This window comes from Diadema antillarum, unplaced genomic scaffold (genome assembly GCF_040938485.1).
Source record: "Diadema antillarum isolate AM-2024a unplaced genomic scaffold, OU_Dant_1.0 seq00001597_RagTag, whole genome shotgun sequence".
Classification (NCBI taxonomy): domain Eukaryota; kingdom Metazoa; phylum Echinodermata; class Echinoidea; order Diadematoida; family Diadematidae; genus Diadema; species Diadema antillarum.
In genome coordinates this window covers 255,709-273,042 of record NW_027272313.1, presented here as the reverse complement: position 1 = coordinate 273,042, position 17,334 = coordinate 255,709, and the positions used below count along the sequence as shown (strand labels likewise).

General features: G+C 36.7%; 1 long non-coding RNA gene across 1 annotated transcript; it reads right to left on the bottom strand.

The window, feature by feature from the left end:
* Window positions 1–9,751: 9,751 nt before the first annotated feature.
* On the bottom strand, window positions 9,752–13,443 carry LOC139710978 (uncharacterized). The gene is made up of 3 exons (XR_011709491.1): window positions 13,247–13,443; window positions 11,140–11,255; window positions 9,752–10,072 (listed from the first exon to the last, which is right to left on the bottom strand). It is a non-coding gene; the product is annotated as an uncharacterized lncRNA (long non-coding RNA).
* Window positions 13,444–17,334: the final 3,891 nt, after the last annotated feature.

The window sequence follows — 17,334 nt, the reverse complement described above, 5'->3', positions numbered from 1 at the left end:
TGATTCTCAGTTTTGCTACTTAGCAGGCAGTGAATGTGATGCGGACTTGTGTAGTTCCTCCCTTTCCATATCTTACTCTATGGTTTGTTTGGAAGAAGTGGGTATATGTACATGATTACTTTACTTCAGGCTGTTTTGTATATCTTCATGCTGCCCTTGTATGTTTACTTGGTTAAAATGATTCAAATCAGAGCACATTTATATTACATGTACTGTGAACAGATTGGAACTTGAGTCAATTCTTAGTTCCTTCAGTCCTGTAAGGATATTTGTTCTTCCATAAACTGACTTTTTGTTCCTCCCATGTGCAATGAATGACACTTATTTGAATAGTGTTGCATATAAATATACCATCTAGTTTTGTTTTTGGCTTTGATTATTATTATTTTTCTTTTCAGTGGAACCCCAGTGCTGATAAACATGCCGTGCTGGTGCTCCTTTAGACATTTTCAATTTCATGTTGTGGAAATATTGAGACTGTTAAGAATCTTTAATCTTGTTGTGTACACAATAGTTATACATACAGTTTACAAACAATTGCATACGTCTACAGTGACGGATATAATATATGTTCTGTCTGCCAAGAGAGATTTCCTATCCATTTCATATTTAAAGTGACTTCTGAAATAGGGTCAAAGAACAGCAGGAGACCTCACTTGAAACCTCTTTTGCCACTTTTATGTGTGTGAGATTAAAATACTTCACATTAAATGCCATAACTGCTCATATAAAGGTAAAAACAATTTAAGCCAAAGGATTTGTATTTTTTTTTTATTATCGCCTGTTAAGTACACAATATGTAATGGTTGAATTTGATAACAAATTATTTCGAGAATGCATGTAAATAGTTCCAACAGCATTTGCATGTATGTGTAGCATAAACCATTAAAATGGCTTTAGCAGCATGACTTGATCCAGCTGAATGTACATTTTTTTTATCATGTTACCTCAGCATGCTCAACACAATTTCCGCATCATTCAAAAGTTGATCTTATTTATGTCGAAGAAAGTATATACAATGTTCTTGTACATAAAAATATCTAGTGGTATTTTGGATATGGACTTATTTTAGTTATCTACAATTAATTGATGTGAGCCGCATTTCTCTGGGGAAATGAAATTCCTCTTCAGTTGATGTTTGAGGCTGATGAAATTCAGCATTGTTGATAAAGTACTGTCATTTTTATATAAACTCTGAAGCATGACTGTTCTGTCATTTGATAAATATAAAACCATGCACTGTGTAAACTTGAAAATTCAGATACATTTGATGGACGTTCTCTTTGTGCCTGATTACCGATGTTTGTACAATCATTAGAGCATTGTATCTTGTATTCAGTTCACCAGCAACATGGGCAGGGCAGTGTGTCTCTGACTAAAAGGCAGCTAGTTATGTTCATTTTACTGATTGCCTTAATTAAACATTCACATCCGATTAATTGTTACTGTTCACTTTTTCGAAGGAGACCCATTAAATTTCCATGTTTTTAAAGTTGCGACCAAAACTTGCGAAGTTGGCTTCTTGACTGGTGGGTTTGTAGATGCATGGTGTGGTGGTGTGTATCATTTTTAATCGTCAAAAAAAACATGGGCCTGTTGCACTAGGATTACAGACAGTATCAAGACTGCCGCAGATTTCGAACAATCGCAGGCTTACAGAATACATATATGGTGACCACTTTATGTAGCGGCCCATTCAGACAAGTTTGGAAAGATACCAAGCTGTACATTGTACTTAGTATATTGCAAGCTTGCATTTTACGTCGATCTACATACACTTGAAGGAAATGTATTGGATATGTAGCACATGTCAGTAGGATTATAATGTACATGTACGAACAGCTGTATGAGATTTTAATGTTTGACAATCTATCATTACCCTGTAGACTTACACTTAAAGGGGAAATCCAGCCCAAATAAAAACGTTAGTCTGGTAAAAAAGAATAGAATCTTACGAGTTCAACAGTAAAAATTTGACTGAAGTAGGATGGAAAATAAGGAAATTACGACATTTTGAAATTTAGCTAATTTCTGCAAAACAGTTCTTGTACAGTGGATATCATATGAATATGCAAATGAGTGAGCTGACCATGTCATAATTTCAGTTTTCCATTGATCCTGTAAAAATATGAAAAATATGACGAAAATTCAATGTACAGTGTATCTGTCATTGAAGTCTGAAACATATTATTCTTCAGAATAGTGATCACTTAGATATACATGTACGAGGATTTGAGCGTTGTGTTTGAATGAAAAACTAGAAATGTCAAAATGTGATGTACAACCTATATGGCAAGTTTAGAGGGAGTGACATGCTCACTTTACCATTTGCATATATACATGTATTCATATTGACCGTTTAAAAACACTGTTTCCCGAAAAAATAGCAAAACTTCAAAATATCTCATAACTTCCTTATTTTTCATCATAATTATCACCTTATTTTCTAATTTTTATTTTTCATACCGTTTAACTCGTGATATTTTATTTTCTAATCAGACTAACTTTTTAGACTGGGTTTCCCCTTTAATTACTTACACACTTCTGTATAGCCTCCCCCCCCCCCCTTTTTTTTTTTCTTTTTTTTTGGCCTGGCGGCAAAGCCATGTGGGCAAACGTCTGGTGAGCACTTTTGAACACTGAAATTTATTCAAACTCTGCTTAGATATTGATTGCAGTCACATACATTAATTTGAAGAGTTTGTTTGCAAAAACCGATAAGTCCATTTTTGAAGATTTTGAAGTACGGTCTCTATCATTAAGTACAAAATAATACCTTTTAAATGATATATTGGTCACTACATATAAAGGTACATTTTTGAAGTTATGGTCAAAAGAAGCAAAAATTTTCTTATTCTCTTTATTTTTCTTGACCTTTAATCGCAAATACAATTTGTATCTCCATTTGGCAAATATGGACTCGTCGGTTTTTGCGAACAAACTCTTCATTTGTTTCATGCATTAAGACAAGGCAGTGATGTGACGCTACATAAATTTACAATTGCTCTGTTAATTGAAAGTACAACTGTGGATAACCACGTAATTCTCCCACCCATTTTCTCTTACCACGTTGGTTGTGGCCGCGTAAAAAACACAAAACACGCAACTCATTTCAATTACCACAGTCCAATAATTGAGCTTTACGATTCTTTATACAAATTCAAACAAAACAAAAACACTACATACAACACATCGCCACCATGGTCTGTAATTTCATGGTCGGTGCACACATAAAAAGTCATTGCATACTGAAAATTCATCAGGAAATGTAAGTCGAAACAAAAAATGACTTCGCGTCACGTCGTCTTATTTGCATACAGTGCATGTGACTTCGACCAATACAGCTATCACTGACTTGGGGGAAAACATGAGACACCATAAACATACCATTGCTGGTCTTACTCTAGGAACTTGACGCTGTTTTCTTTATTTGATTTTAATTGAACTGAAGCCGACTTATGGGATGTGTTCTAACTTAAAAGATGTATTTAGCTTTCGGTAGCTCTTTAAGCGCCGGAGGTTTCAGTAGCAACGAGAGGAAAATGCTGACAAGAGCAAATACAGTAACCCATTTAGAGATTATTAAGCAGAGGGGTGAATTGAAGAAAACTCACAGCCCCTTTTACTAATACAGTATACTCAAATCTGGATATCGTTTTCCTTCGAAAAAAAAAGACTTGGTAACAAGCGATAGACGCCCTTCGTACTTCAAAGTGTGGAATCTTAGTTACCCTGTGTTACTGAATAGTTGCTGCATAGGGTAAGAAATGGGCAGTTTTTTTCAAAAGATCAAAACCGACAAACGAGTACATGTATACTATAGTGTAAAGGGGAAGGGGATTTTGCCTTACTTTTGTGTGCGTTGCAATTTCTTGAAGTACACTAAATCTTGTATTGTATATATATTGATACTTCTTCAAGTCCGAAGCCATAATTAGTCATTTGTAACTAACACTATTTACAGTCGAGCAAATTTTCTTTTACGTGATTCTTATTTGATTTCACTTTTAAAGTCATCAATTTTGTAACTCATGATTAGATAACTATGTTATTTGAAAGAAGACACACGCGCACACACACACCCACACACACACACACACTCTCTCTCTCTCTCTCTTTTCAAACAAAGAAAATACACTGTAAATCAATTAAGGATCTCAGTCTACACTCACAGATGTCAATACCTTTTCACGAAGAGACTTGCAGTAGGCCCTATAAAGGCCGAATGACAGTAATTGGCGTGCTCTAATGAAACAAGTGAATTAATTTCGTTGCGGAGCTCGGTTTAATTAGCGACGATAATGTAAACCTGTCATCTCTTACGTAACTTACGGTGTTTTCTTTTGTTACAAGGGAGAATAACTGAGAAAGGGGGGGGGGGTCACGAGCTTTCTAAGCATTCTCGCCAATTAATCTGGCAGCATCGACTATTCTTGGTGGAGTTAATGGTTGAAAGGCGCGATATCCGTAACGAACGAATGCAAATCTGTCGCGTTTTAATCAGGTGTAATCCCTGTCTCCATGGGCGCTCGCGGGCGATCAATTTCAGTTCTGTACTGACACCTGCTAATCACAGCTTCGACAATGATAAAAGCCATCGAAGGAGATGCCGTTGTTGGTCCATCCATGGACGTAGGTCCATGGTTCATTTCCCATCAATTAACATCAATCATGGGTGCCATCAACAACAAAGGAGAGTTCAGGAAATGTCACGAGATGAACACCACCAATGATGGAGGGTTTCGTCAGTCATCACTCATTACTCCTGATCCATGGACCTATACAACGCTCCTTCCAGTATGTTTTTCCCTTCTCTTACTGACCTGTTAATATTGGGAGCAGTGAATCCAAAAACTTTCAAATTACATACTATGTATCTCATTTTGACGTGTATGAATGGTTACTTGTATCACCAAACACTATCTTACAAAAATTCCGCCATGAAACACTCAATATAAGTAACATTTACTAATTTTGCTGTATTACCAAGCTGACGAATTTAATAAACAATAATTCAAGAAATGGTATATATGATTATGTAATGTTATATCATATCACATCGTATTGTATTATATAATATCTTTATTATATCATCTTATTATTGTATTATTTTACATTACTATTATATCATATCATGTTATATTATATTATATTATATTATATCATATTATATTGCATCATATTATAATATATTATATCATATTATATTATATCATATTATGGTATATTATATTATAAAATTAAAACAGTTCAAAAATTCATTTTTCATGAAATCTACATACTCCATCAACTTGATTCTTACATATTATGGGTAGCAATTATTCCCCCTGCTTTCTGAAAGCGGTTACTCAAATAATCTTTCATCATGCTAGAAAAGTGAATTTTTGTGGAATTCCCTTTATATTTTCTTTATATATATTGTTGTCCACGCATGACATCATAACCTTTAGTAGTCTATCCAGCGGTTTCAACACCAAAACTTTAAAAATTAATAACTTTTGCGTCGATTGTCCAATTTTCCTCAAACTTTCACTGATGTGTTCTAGTAATGTTGCTGCTTTCATTCAATCCACATATCTTTTTGTGTTTTGTTTTTTTTACGCACGAATTTAAAGAGAGATACATTGTCGCTGGCATATATATATATATACATATATATATACACACACACATGTATGTAATGATATGCAGAGAGAGAGATAATGTATGTGTGTATACAATGATGCCACTTTTTTCATAATTCTACATGACACCAGTATGCTAATGTTGATCCCCTTTATTTCTTTCTGATAAATTTCCACTTTCTGTCTTGTGTCCCATCAACCACATAGAAGATAATATCACGGTATATCTTGTGTGATACTGTACAGTACCTCTTTGATAAAACCATGAAATTCCTGCCATGATAAAACTGACAGTCTGAATCACGGTACACGGGTTCCTCCCAAAACAGTTTCGTCTAAATCCTATGAGACTCTCCCCTACACACTTAAAACTCCAGTCATTACTGTGGGATGTAGCCATGACAACCGCGTAAACAGATTTCCCAGTCAGCGCCTCTTCGGGTAAAGCATGCGATCTTCCGTGGTATGCTAGTCCCTTTGTATACTGTTGTCCGGGAGTCCTGAGCTTCTTAATTAGTGACGTACATTCTTCCACTTTTGCCACACAAAAAGGCCGCATTGCTAAATCAACAGATCAAGATGTCCTGTAGTCGTTGCTTTCAGACATTAGAAGTCCCAGAAAAGTACGAACGCTCAACCGCTGACGGAACCAAAATAACCAAGATAAGCAGCTACAAGAAAAAAAAAAATAGTTTGAATGTAAAATTATATCTCCTTTGTTGGAACTTTAATTGTCTTTCCTTAATGTCAAATTTATCATATCATGTACGATATATAGAGTAGTTCTACATGAAAGCAATATCCCATCGATCATCAGCAGTCAATTCTTAGTGTACAAAGGAGATGATCAGCATGACAAAATATAATCATGGTGATAGTGTCCTCTTACATGATTTTTACGACTTATTCTGATCCATTTGGATAGCAGGCCTACCCTCGATCTTTTTGCCCCACGTACACTGCGTTAAAAAGTATCATCGTAGAATCAAATGTTTCTTTAGTACACTTTATGATCATCCACGTATCTATAGCATCGAATGTGTAATTACCATATTATGATTTATGTCTACATTTTAGAGATTGTTTTGCGACGCGCTTCCGTGACATATACATTGCAGTCCATAAAATATTCTTTCATCGCGTTCAATGAATTACATGTAAAATGAATAAATTTTAATAAGTCATAGCAAGGAGCTTCCAGAAAATCCAAGCTCCTTGGTTATACAGATTTTTTTTTTTAATTTAAAAAAAAATTTAAAAAAGGTATGTTGTATGAGACTAGCCAAGCTCGTCTCAAGAAACCGATCGCTAAAATAAGACTTGGCGGGCCCGTGATTTTGTCTCATTCAAACTCGTTAATGCGTGACGTTAACGAATCCGAGAGATCTCGTCAGATAGCCCAGTGAAAGCTTCAGGTAACTACACTGTTAGAAAAAAATCAACAAGGTTGTTTAAAATTTTAAACAACCACAAGTTAACCGGTGAATCGCTCAACTGTTGTTTAAAAATTAAACAACACGTAGTTGTTTAAACTTTTAACCCTTTGTTGTTTAAAAATTCTAAACAACTGTTGTTTAAAAGAAATCTAAACAACTGGGTTGTTTAAAAAAGTTGTTTAAAAATTTAAACAACTGTTGTTTAAAAGTCATTTTATACAACTGGGTTGTTTAAAAAAAGTTGTTTAAAAGTCTAAACAACTGTTGTTTAAATGTAATTTTATACAACTGAGTTGTTTAAAAAAAGTTGTTTAAAACTCTAAACAACTGTTGTTTAAAAGTCATTTTATACAACCGGGTTGTTTAAAAGTAATTTTATACAACTGGGTTGTTTAAAGCAAATATTAAATATTCATGTTTAGAATTTAAACAGTTCTTAATCCCATATTACTGTACAACTCACTTGTATATAAGCACAATAACACAAATGTTTATTTTTTGGGCCAATTATATATTTCAGCACATTTTCACTGTCTATATCACTGACATCGTATCATTAGAAAACCTTCAATCGGTCAATATGTCCTCGATGTGCAAACTTATTACAAATAACAAATTGAGCCAATCAAGAATTGTCTCATCCATTTTCAGAATATATACAGAGTAACAATTCTTCTTATACAGTTAACCTTTGATAAGTCGAAGTTCTCGAGAACCGAGAAAAATGTGTCGACTTGCGCGGATTTAGTAAAAATATGCAGTTTGACTGCAGAGGAAAAATCACGAGCTTTTATGCTTGAGTTAAGTGATTTCCCAGCTGAATTGACCTCGACACATCTAAAGATTAGTGTATTGTCAAATGTACATTTTGATTCCACTTACATACAAATGGGGCGCTTAACGCCGTAAAAATCACATTTCACAATATTTCAACTAAACTGCAATGGCAAATTGAATTTGAAACATGCAATAATTAAAGAATTAATTATTATGCATAACATGGATGTGTTCAGCTTGAGATTATCTATACCTGTGCCACATTGAATATTTTGTTGCTTGATTTCTCACATTGTGTGGGTGCATGGGGACCATCAGTTGCCGTCAGATGGGTCCAAAAGGGCTAACTGAATGAACAGTACACAGAGAATGTAATTTTTCAGAATGCTTTTACAGTCCAATGCACACCTTACAGACACATTATCCACTTTTATAGTGATCATACCCTGACAAGACAAGATAAATCTTGAATGAGTCTTATTTCCTGGAATAATTATCTGATTTTCTTAGAACCACTGACTTTGTTCTTGAAGTGTTTGTCACTACTACATGCGCTTGGAAATCTCATAAGCGAAGCATAAGGGAATGACCCTCTAAGGATTTGCTTTTCTGTCCCAATACTGTACTTTGTTGCCCCACTAAGAAAATATTACTGAAGGTATTGCACTACACAGCTTCTCTATTAACTAGATCATTTTTAACAATGTTCAATTTGATGTAACAACATTTTGAATCATTTCAGTTGCAATGCTTTTGGGGAACATCTGCAATAGTAAGTCAGGGGTTATTAGATTATATTTCCTTGACAGTACAATGATGACCGTAAATATACTGCAGATGGAGAAACCATTCACATTAAGAAATAAGTTTTATCTCTTGTGAAAATTCTACTTCATACCTATATTCAGCATATCTGAACAGACCAAATAACACATACAGTACATTGTAATTATAATGAAATTTACTCCTGTTTACTGGTGTAATTTGAGAAGTCATACCTGCTACCAACACATACAAGTTTTTTTTTTCCATAATTGGGATGTGCAAAGTACAGCACATCTGTCCAGCAAAGATCATCTCTGTCACTCCGGTGATAGAGATGGCAGTAATGAAGATTACTCTATATACAATGAAATAAATTCATAATGGAAATATACATTCTACGAAACAGTTCATCTTGAATTTTATGAAGGCCACATTCAGTACAGAGTGTCACCTCCATTATGCTCAACAGATATGAGGTTTTAATTTCACAATTGCTATATTTCTGAAAATTGACTGTCATGCTTCAGTATAAACCTGTGAAGATCTTGCCCAATATTTCATTAAGTCACTACTATGCAAAATACCCTTTTTAATTCATTTCTAGCCAGTCTTTATCACAAGTTTTCCAGGGCCAACATTACCCACTAATAGAACAATCTTCTCATGACCTTTGATCTTTCCATGTGACATGTATCCATTACTTATTGAGTTATAAACAAATAAAACATAGATACCAAACCTTTGCCTTGACGAATGACCTAAAAGTCAACTTTGTCAATTAAACTTCTGATGACCATGAAAATCTCATTCTACGCATCTAATCTTCCTGATTTGAAGAGTTCAGGTATGTCCTGATCTCTCTCACAGAATTGGATGTCACTTTACCAGGCATTTTGTACACAACTGTCTCCAAGAACTGCCAGGCAGCAAAACATTGAGCCTGGTACTCTACATCTAGGACATAATGCACTTTGAATGCACAGTCCACAGCCTTTGTCAAAGTTGGAAACAAGAATCCCTGTCTCTCTACAATAGGGAGTTTTCGCAAGCACAACGCGGCCGGGAGTTGAGCGTGTCGTGTGCGAAATTTGCTTCTGCACATGATCAAGTCTGAGGAACGTTCCGTCCGGGGGAAAACGAGTACGGTACTTGGCCAAAATAGCGTTCGGTCCCAATGCTGGGCAGGAGTGAGCCAGCCAGTCAGCCAACCAATCAGCGATCTTGTCCCCACGCCTCCGTCCTGTACAGGAAAGCGAAACTGCATAGATATGGGGACGGGAGTCAGAGTACGGGGACTGTCACAAGTGATCGCTTCCTCGTATTCTCGGTCTTCGCGTCGTGTAGCGAAAACTTCCTAATGACAAAGGTTTGCAGTGGCTTCTTCCAGGATCCTCCCATCAGCAAGATGAAGGGCTGTGGTCTCTGCTTCCTGTCAATTTGTCCAATGTAGAAAGCCAGGTCTGTGCCCTCCTCTAAAATGAAATGGAAGTGGAAAAGAAACATGAATACACATCTTGATAAAATCTTGAAATACCAGTAATCTACGCAGAAGTGTTGGGTTGAGGCATTGGTATAATGAAGTCCATCAGAACAGATATATTTCCCACACCTCTCCAGTGTTCAAGGTAGAGTTCATAATAAAGTGCCTGGCCAAATTCTGCAACATTTCATTTGCAAACATATACCCTAAATTGGGTATTTTATGTAGTATATAACATCCATGTATTACATTTTCTATTCTTGCAAGGGCTAACCATGACCTGGCTGAATGAATTTTCAACTGTGTGGCCTATGGGAACTTCTGAAAGGCAATTAATTTTATTGCTGGCAAGCCCAGGCAAAAAGTATTATCAAACAAAAACTACTTCTGAATTGCATTTCATTATTTTGGGTAAGTTACTCTTTCCAATACTAGTAGTATATCAATTTTGTCCACTTACATTGTAGGAACATTAAGGAGTATGCGAGGTCTTTTTTCTTTTTGGTATGGGGGGGGGGGGGGGGGGGGAGACACCCTGTATCACATTGGATGTATATGAGTGGTATGTGATATATTTCCAGCATCTTGCTGAATATGATGATACCATAGGTCAAGTGCAATATTTATTAATGAATGGAATATTCCTTATTGGCAACATTTGGGACCAATTTTGCATTTCATGCGAATTTTTTCCCCTTTTTATCAAAATGAAAAGGACATATTGATATTGGACAAGTGTGTGATTGAGCAGTCAGGCACAAAATAAAGTAAATATGTATGTTGAGTATGTAATATAAGATTTTTTTTTCATTAAAAAAAATTGTGATTCACAGCATACATTAGAAACATAGTAAATTTGCATAAATATGTAGAATCCATGGACTAAACTAACAAATGAAACAGCATAAACTGGGAATTTCTGTACAGTAACTATGGACCACAGCTTGATGATTTCTATATTTTGTATTGCAATGTCAAAGTCCATCTCATCATTTTAATAAGAGGGCAACACATCACTTGTTTTAGAAGATTAGCCTCCGAACAGTTAGGTACTTACAGGTTGAAAGTCGTAGAATAACTCCGACTCCTGAAAGGAGCACTTGCCCCACACCCTCGCAGTCCAGCCTCGGCAAACTAGCGGCAGCATGCTGAATGCAAGCGTCTCTTTTTCCTCTGTGGAGCAAAATGAATGACACAGGGGGAGTATTTTGAATGATAAGTACAAATATACCCTTTAAAAATATTAACACAATCAAGGCTGATAAAGAGAAATACTGACAAGTATCAGCTCATATTCAGATGCTAGCTTATGTACTTATATTGTACTTGATTGCAACCAGGATTACTAACTGTGTGTGTGTGTGTGGGGGGGGGGGGGGGGGGGCTGTTTTAAAGTTGTTTGGAGGGTATTGTAGAAAATACTACACATTTTGAATGAGGGACTGATTCTGGCAACGGCATTTACTACCAAGACGGGCAAGTAATTGTGGATGAGTAGAGCCAAACTTGTAAGGCCAAGCATTAGAATTATAATGCTGTAATAATCATAATGCTATTCTACAAAGCAGCAATCAGAGTTACCATGAACTTGGATGAAAGAAAGTTGAATGGTGTTGACAGCCAGTGCCTTAATAAGAATAATCTTGCACTACTGTTAAGTGCTTAACAAAGACTATTGCAATATGAATGACATTTGGGCTTTTGCAGGAGGTTCATGTCATATTCTGGCATTGCATAAAGCAAGATCAGTTAATATGCATATATCTTAATTAGATTAGCAAGAGCAAGGGATGTTCAAGGTCCAGTGATTTTTATTCCAAGTAGTAGGAAAAAGAATGCAAAAACTTCAATAGTTCATAAAAGACTTCTCTGTTAATGTTATCCTATAATGACAAAAGCTTGATTATAATGTGAGTTGATCAGGCAGTGGAGAAGAAAAGGGGAATGGTAGATGAAGGAGGCAAGGACAAACCGTCCAGAAGTTTCAGTGTACATGAACTGTGTGGCCGTGGGGTGCTATAATGTGAGAGAGGGGCAGGAGACAGCCTCTCCCAAATAATTGTCCAAGCTGTAGTTACAGTCATTAAAGCTGCACTACCGCATGTGATACAAGGAGCGAAAGAAGCTTGTATGAGCACAATTAAAGATGTTCTGAATCCACATGTCATCTCTTGAGGATTCAGTTCCAGCAGGACGAGGTCCAACATGAGCTAAGGAGGGACAATCTCTGCCTGACTGGCCTGCCAGAGGGGGCTGAGGAGACAGAGGAAGAGCTTACTGAGGGCGAGTCAAATGTTGCCAAGGAAGTTGGCTTAGACATTTGGAAAGAGGACATCTCATCTTCATGATCTTGTCATCATCTTGGGGAAAAGGCAAGAAGGAAAGAGCAGGCAGATCAAAGTCCACTTTATTGCAAACAAAAGGAACAAACTGTATTCTGGGCATTCTAGTCTGAAAGGAAAAGAGAACATGAAAAGTGTGTACATCAATGAAGATCTAAAGGCATGCAATGTGTCACTCGATCAGTGCATGATAAATGCCAAGGAAGCTCATGATGTCGAATCGGCAACAAAACCAAATACGGGAACATGACATGCAAGTTGAATGATGGACAAAGCAGAGTCATCAAGAGCCCGGATGATCTCTTTGATATTGGCTTTGAAATTACAGATCCACTTCAGTTTTTGCAGGTTTTTGCGAAAGTCTTAGAAATTAATTAACAAGCATTGAATGAATTTCTCGGTCTAACAATTTTTTTTTATAGTCATGTACATACTGTAAGTATTTTGTTAATGTTGTTAATAAATTCACCTCAACTCAAATGCAAAAAAGGAAAGGGTGGTACTGGGGCTGTAGATTAGAATCTCTACACAGAGCAATACTATACTACTCAAAAAAAGTTAAGGACCACTTTTTAAAACGTACACATTTGTACACATTTGTACCACTTCACAATGGGCCCACTTTTCAGGATATGCAATAATGCGAGAGACATCATGCAACAACTGAAACCACCCATGTGTGAAATTGTTACAGGGTGTTTGAGGAGATTCAAGACAGCCATATTCGGGTATTTCTAGAAATACAACACCCGGTTTGAAAATTGTATACACACATTAAAAAGTGGTCCTTAACTTTTTTTGAGTAGTGTATTTAAAATGTACCTTGGGAAAGGCCATCGGTGTCACCCGTGTGACGAATAAGCAGCGTTTGCTACGATGGACATCTTGATTCCCCATACTAGAGTACTTTGTCAGCATACATGGCCATGCTGCAAACATCCTGTCTTCAGCCATGATCTCCTGGCTGAAGTCTTGCTTGATCTGTACAAATTAGGGAACAAGATTGCATTTGTAATCATATCAAGGGTGGCCCAGAAAGAATGCTATAAACCAACGTAAAAAATATAATACTCAAGTAATAACAAAAACATAAATGATGGAGTGAATTATGCATGATCATTAGCTTCTGCAAAAATGTTCATTCTATAAACATTTTTCTCACAAGTTTGTGTGAATTTGCACAATGTGCTTCGTTTGGCATGGAAATCTTGACAGACTGAGAAGAAAACTCCTAATCTTTGCATAGACTCTTATTCGAAAGTGACAAAAGTGCCAAAAATTGGTTCCAAACCACCTACCTACACGAAACAAATAAAACTCTACTAAAGTGGTACATGTATATTATTACTACAGGCATTAAGTTTACGTGTGGTGCATAGACTATATTGTGCGTTAAAAACACCACAATCTGTTTTCTGTCTTTATCTTCATTTTCTATAGGGGTTCTAGGCCTTTTTTTCTACTGGAAGCTTACGTAGACCTTAATTCATCAAGCATCATTGATGGCAATGATGCTCAGTAAAGAATGAATTGCTCCAGCAAAAGTAGCAGAACTTAACTTGCACTTTACTATTGGATTTTAGGGGGTTTGTTATGTTTACAATAGATTTTGGTTGTACGGTTGGACCTACTACTCATCGACCGCCTAATGTTTATTTGCTTGATAAGAATATTGAACACTGAAATTCATGCAAAAAACTTGACCTACGTGATTGAGAAAAATCCAGAGCTAGGCTATCAAATGCCTTTGTTCCCTTTTCGATTCGAAGTTTCAGTGCAAAAATATCGCCATCGAACTTGCGTGGCCTCGTTTCAGCTCCCCGCAGCAACGCTCCTTGAGATCGACCGCTGTTTTTGCATTGACAATGCACGCAAACCGAGTTGTATTGAACACCGTGTTGTACGAAGCTTTTTAGAAACTTCCATCTATACATTACATTACGATTCGGTGAAAATATTCATTCGAAATTTTGTCCTTGATTAAAACCATTAACTTTGTTAATGAACGGTGAATTTTCGCGTTTTCCCACACCATCCTCATCAACAGTCAAAGCCAATCCATTTTTATGTGCCTTCCGTGCAGTGAAGTGCGTACTAGTACTACTCTAGTATGCGTTCAGTGAGCCAATTAATACACGGTCGGTTTATTACAAGAGGGTGGTCGATGTAGTAGGGCTATCATACAGCCGACCATAGCATAAAAGTTCTAAATTATGAGGTAGGAAATGATCGAGACAGGTCATTGTGTAATATCACTTAGTTAGCACTAGCACTAGCAGTCTAAAATATAGGCCCTAGCCCTTGACTAGGCCCTAGCATTACCTAGTTAGGCCCTAACCGTCACGTTAGACCCTATGCCTAACTAACTTGTTAGATTTCTACATCATCGAACTTGGACACTGCGCCTACTTGTGCATGATGTGATACGGTGCCTGTTACAACCTAGAATACTGTACAACGAATAGGCTACTGTACTGTGTCAACAATGGGAATATTCCGCACGCTGATTTAGATGATTAGTTTTTGTAAAAGAAATTCGTATTTTATGTGAAGTTTTGAAAATGTATGTAAGGATTGAATAATGCAAGTGTTTATACAAGCACGAGTTGGTTGAAAAACATAATGTACGTACCGGTACAGACGACCTAACTTAACGTTAAACGTTTACATTAACAGTTTGTTAGATCCATACGTTACATGCATGAAGGCGAGACGTAGCGCAGCCCGGCCAAGAACCCAAAGCGTGAGCCGTGACTAGCTTCATACATCATGCAAATTACAGATGGGCATGAAGCGATGTAACTATCAGTTAAATAAATAAATACAATGTACCTTGGAATGACTGGCAAAGTTCTTCTATAGCTAGACCCCATTTGCTGAGAATGTTCGTGACTCCATATAGCTGCATTGCAGTCATCGTCACCGCCGTCCATCATGATGAATAGCCGCGCTACTGCAACTGTATAGCTATACGTACATAAACGTGTGATGTACGTGTGTGTGTGAGGCGCGGTGGCCGCCCGGCGCGGCGATCGATTAAGGATAGCCATCCAGCCAGTACATGCAGGCCCGCTGATTGGTTCATGACTATCACATGACTTTTGCCCATCAATTTCTAAACAACCGTTGTTTAATTGTTTGGACAATCATTCCGAATTGTTTTTAAACAACCGCTGTTTAAGGCAATCAAGCTCCAATTTTCTATATTTAAACAACATTGTTTAGAATTTTAAACAACAATATTTTAAACAACGAAATTTTACACAGCGTTCTAACAGTGTAGGTTTATACCAGGGAGGTGCCTGTTTATACTGTGACCAATGCAGGTGATGGTGACTGCGGCTGCCTGGCAGCAGAGGATCAGAATATATGCGATGTGCGCCACAACGTCCTAACTGTGTTCTGCTAACGTGCTGTTCAAGTGATCTCATTCAGGCCTGTAATTTGTCGCAAGAAATCGTAAGTATTCGGATGTTTCACTTATATTTTCATCACTGAAGGCTCAAAAGGCTAATCGCAAAGACGATCCGTAAACCTTTGCCAGGTTTTCCTCATAGATTATATAGAGAATATCCTAGAAAAGATGATTTAACAGTATCATTCGTATAGTCATATTCATGATCGACTTTGTCCAGCTTTTGGTGTGACAAAATATAATGAGGATTGTGTGCATAGTCAATATTCACAAAATACTGGTGTATTGTTTTTTATCTGTTTGCTGTCATTGTGAAATCCTACATGGAGAGATGAGTATTATATCTTTCTTCTTTTGAAAAAGTACAAGCCACGTACCATATATAGGGTGTATATGCGTACCTTTATGCTTACAACGATTTTTAATGCACATAAATTATATTATGTCGTATGATCCAATGACATAAACCCGATATAGGCCTATATAGTATCTTTTGATGACTAGTAAATATTGCTTGATTCAGTTCCTTATAGCTGCAGCTTATAAATGCTGTGAGACATACAGCAATATACATATTGTATACATGTATGTATCATACATAAAACCATGGAGCTACCAAAAAGACTCTTTTTGGTAGCTCCATGATAAAACTAATCTAATCTGGAGTGTTATAAATATCATAAGTTTGTTATAAATATTGGCGGCTTAGGTCCAAGATAAGGCAGAGAAACGCTTTGAACGGTTTATTAGTGCTTTTTCAGATAAGCAGTTATTGATAGTTAAGTGAAAGGAGGGAAATTTCGATTTCCATAACGGAGTTTTTGAGCTCCTGCGCGTCAGAAAGAAAAAGTATAAGAAATTATTCATAATCGTATCATTACAGTTGCGCAAAATGCACAAAGGATAGATCAAAGTGTGCATTATACGACAGAGTAAGCATGAACAGGTATTTCGGCACTAACCCTAAATACAAACATATTTAAAATGTTGATTGACCCTTTTCAAATATTCGCTTCGGAAGTTCTATCTCCACCTTAAAACGTATAAAAGCTGACATCCAATGGAGAGATAAAAGGGGATGAGAATAATATTATTATAGTGTTTTACCAATGTCTATACTAGATTATTATGAAAAGGATGGATTTGTGCTTGCTATGTAACTTTGTCATTTGTTCAAACTGAGATGTAGGTCCCAACACAAATCCAATAATCAGATATTCATGGATGTAATCATAATGTTTCTCTCTTTCCTGAGTTTTCTCCATCAAAAATTCAAATACACCAAGGCATGGTCAGCTGTAATAAGAAGTGAATGTCCGCTACGTATAGCCAGGGGCAACTATTGAGAAGCCCGGCATGAGTGATAATCTCTTCCGCAAATGTAACACGCTTTCGATTCGTTGTGCGTGTGTTTGCCTTGACTATAGATGGTTTCCCTGCGGTATGCCCTGTTACGCCACTTTGCATCTGGTTGCTAGTATACAAAGACTATTCA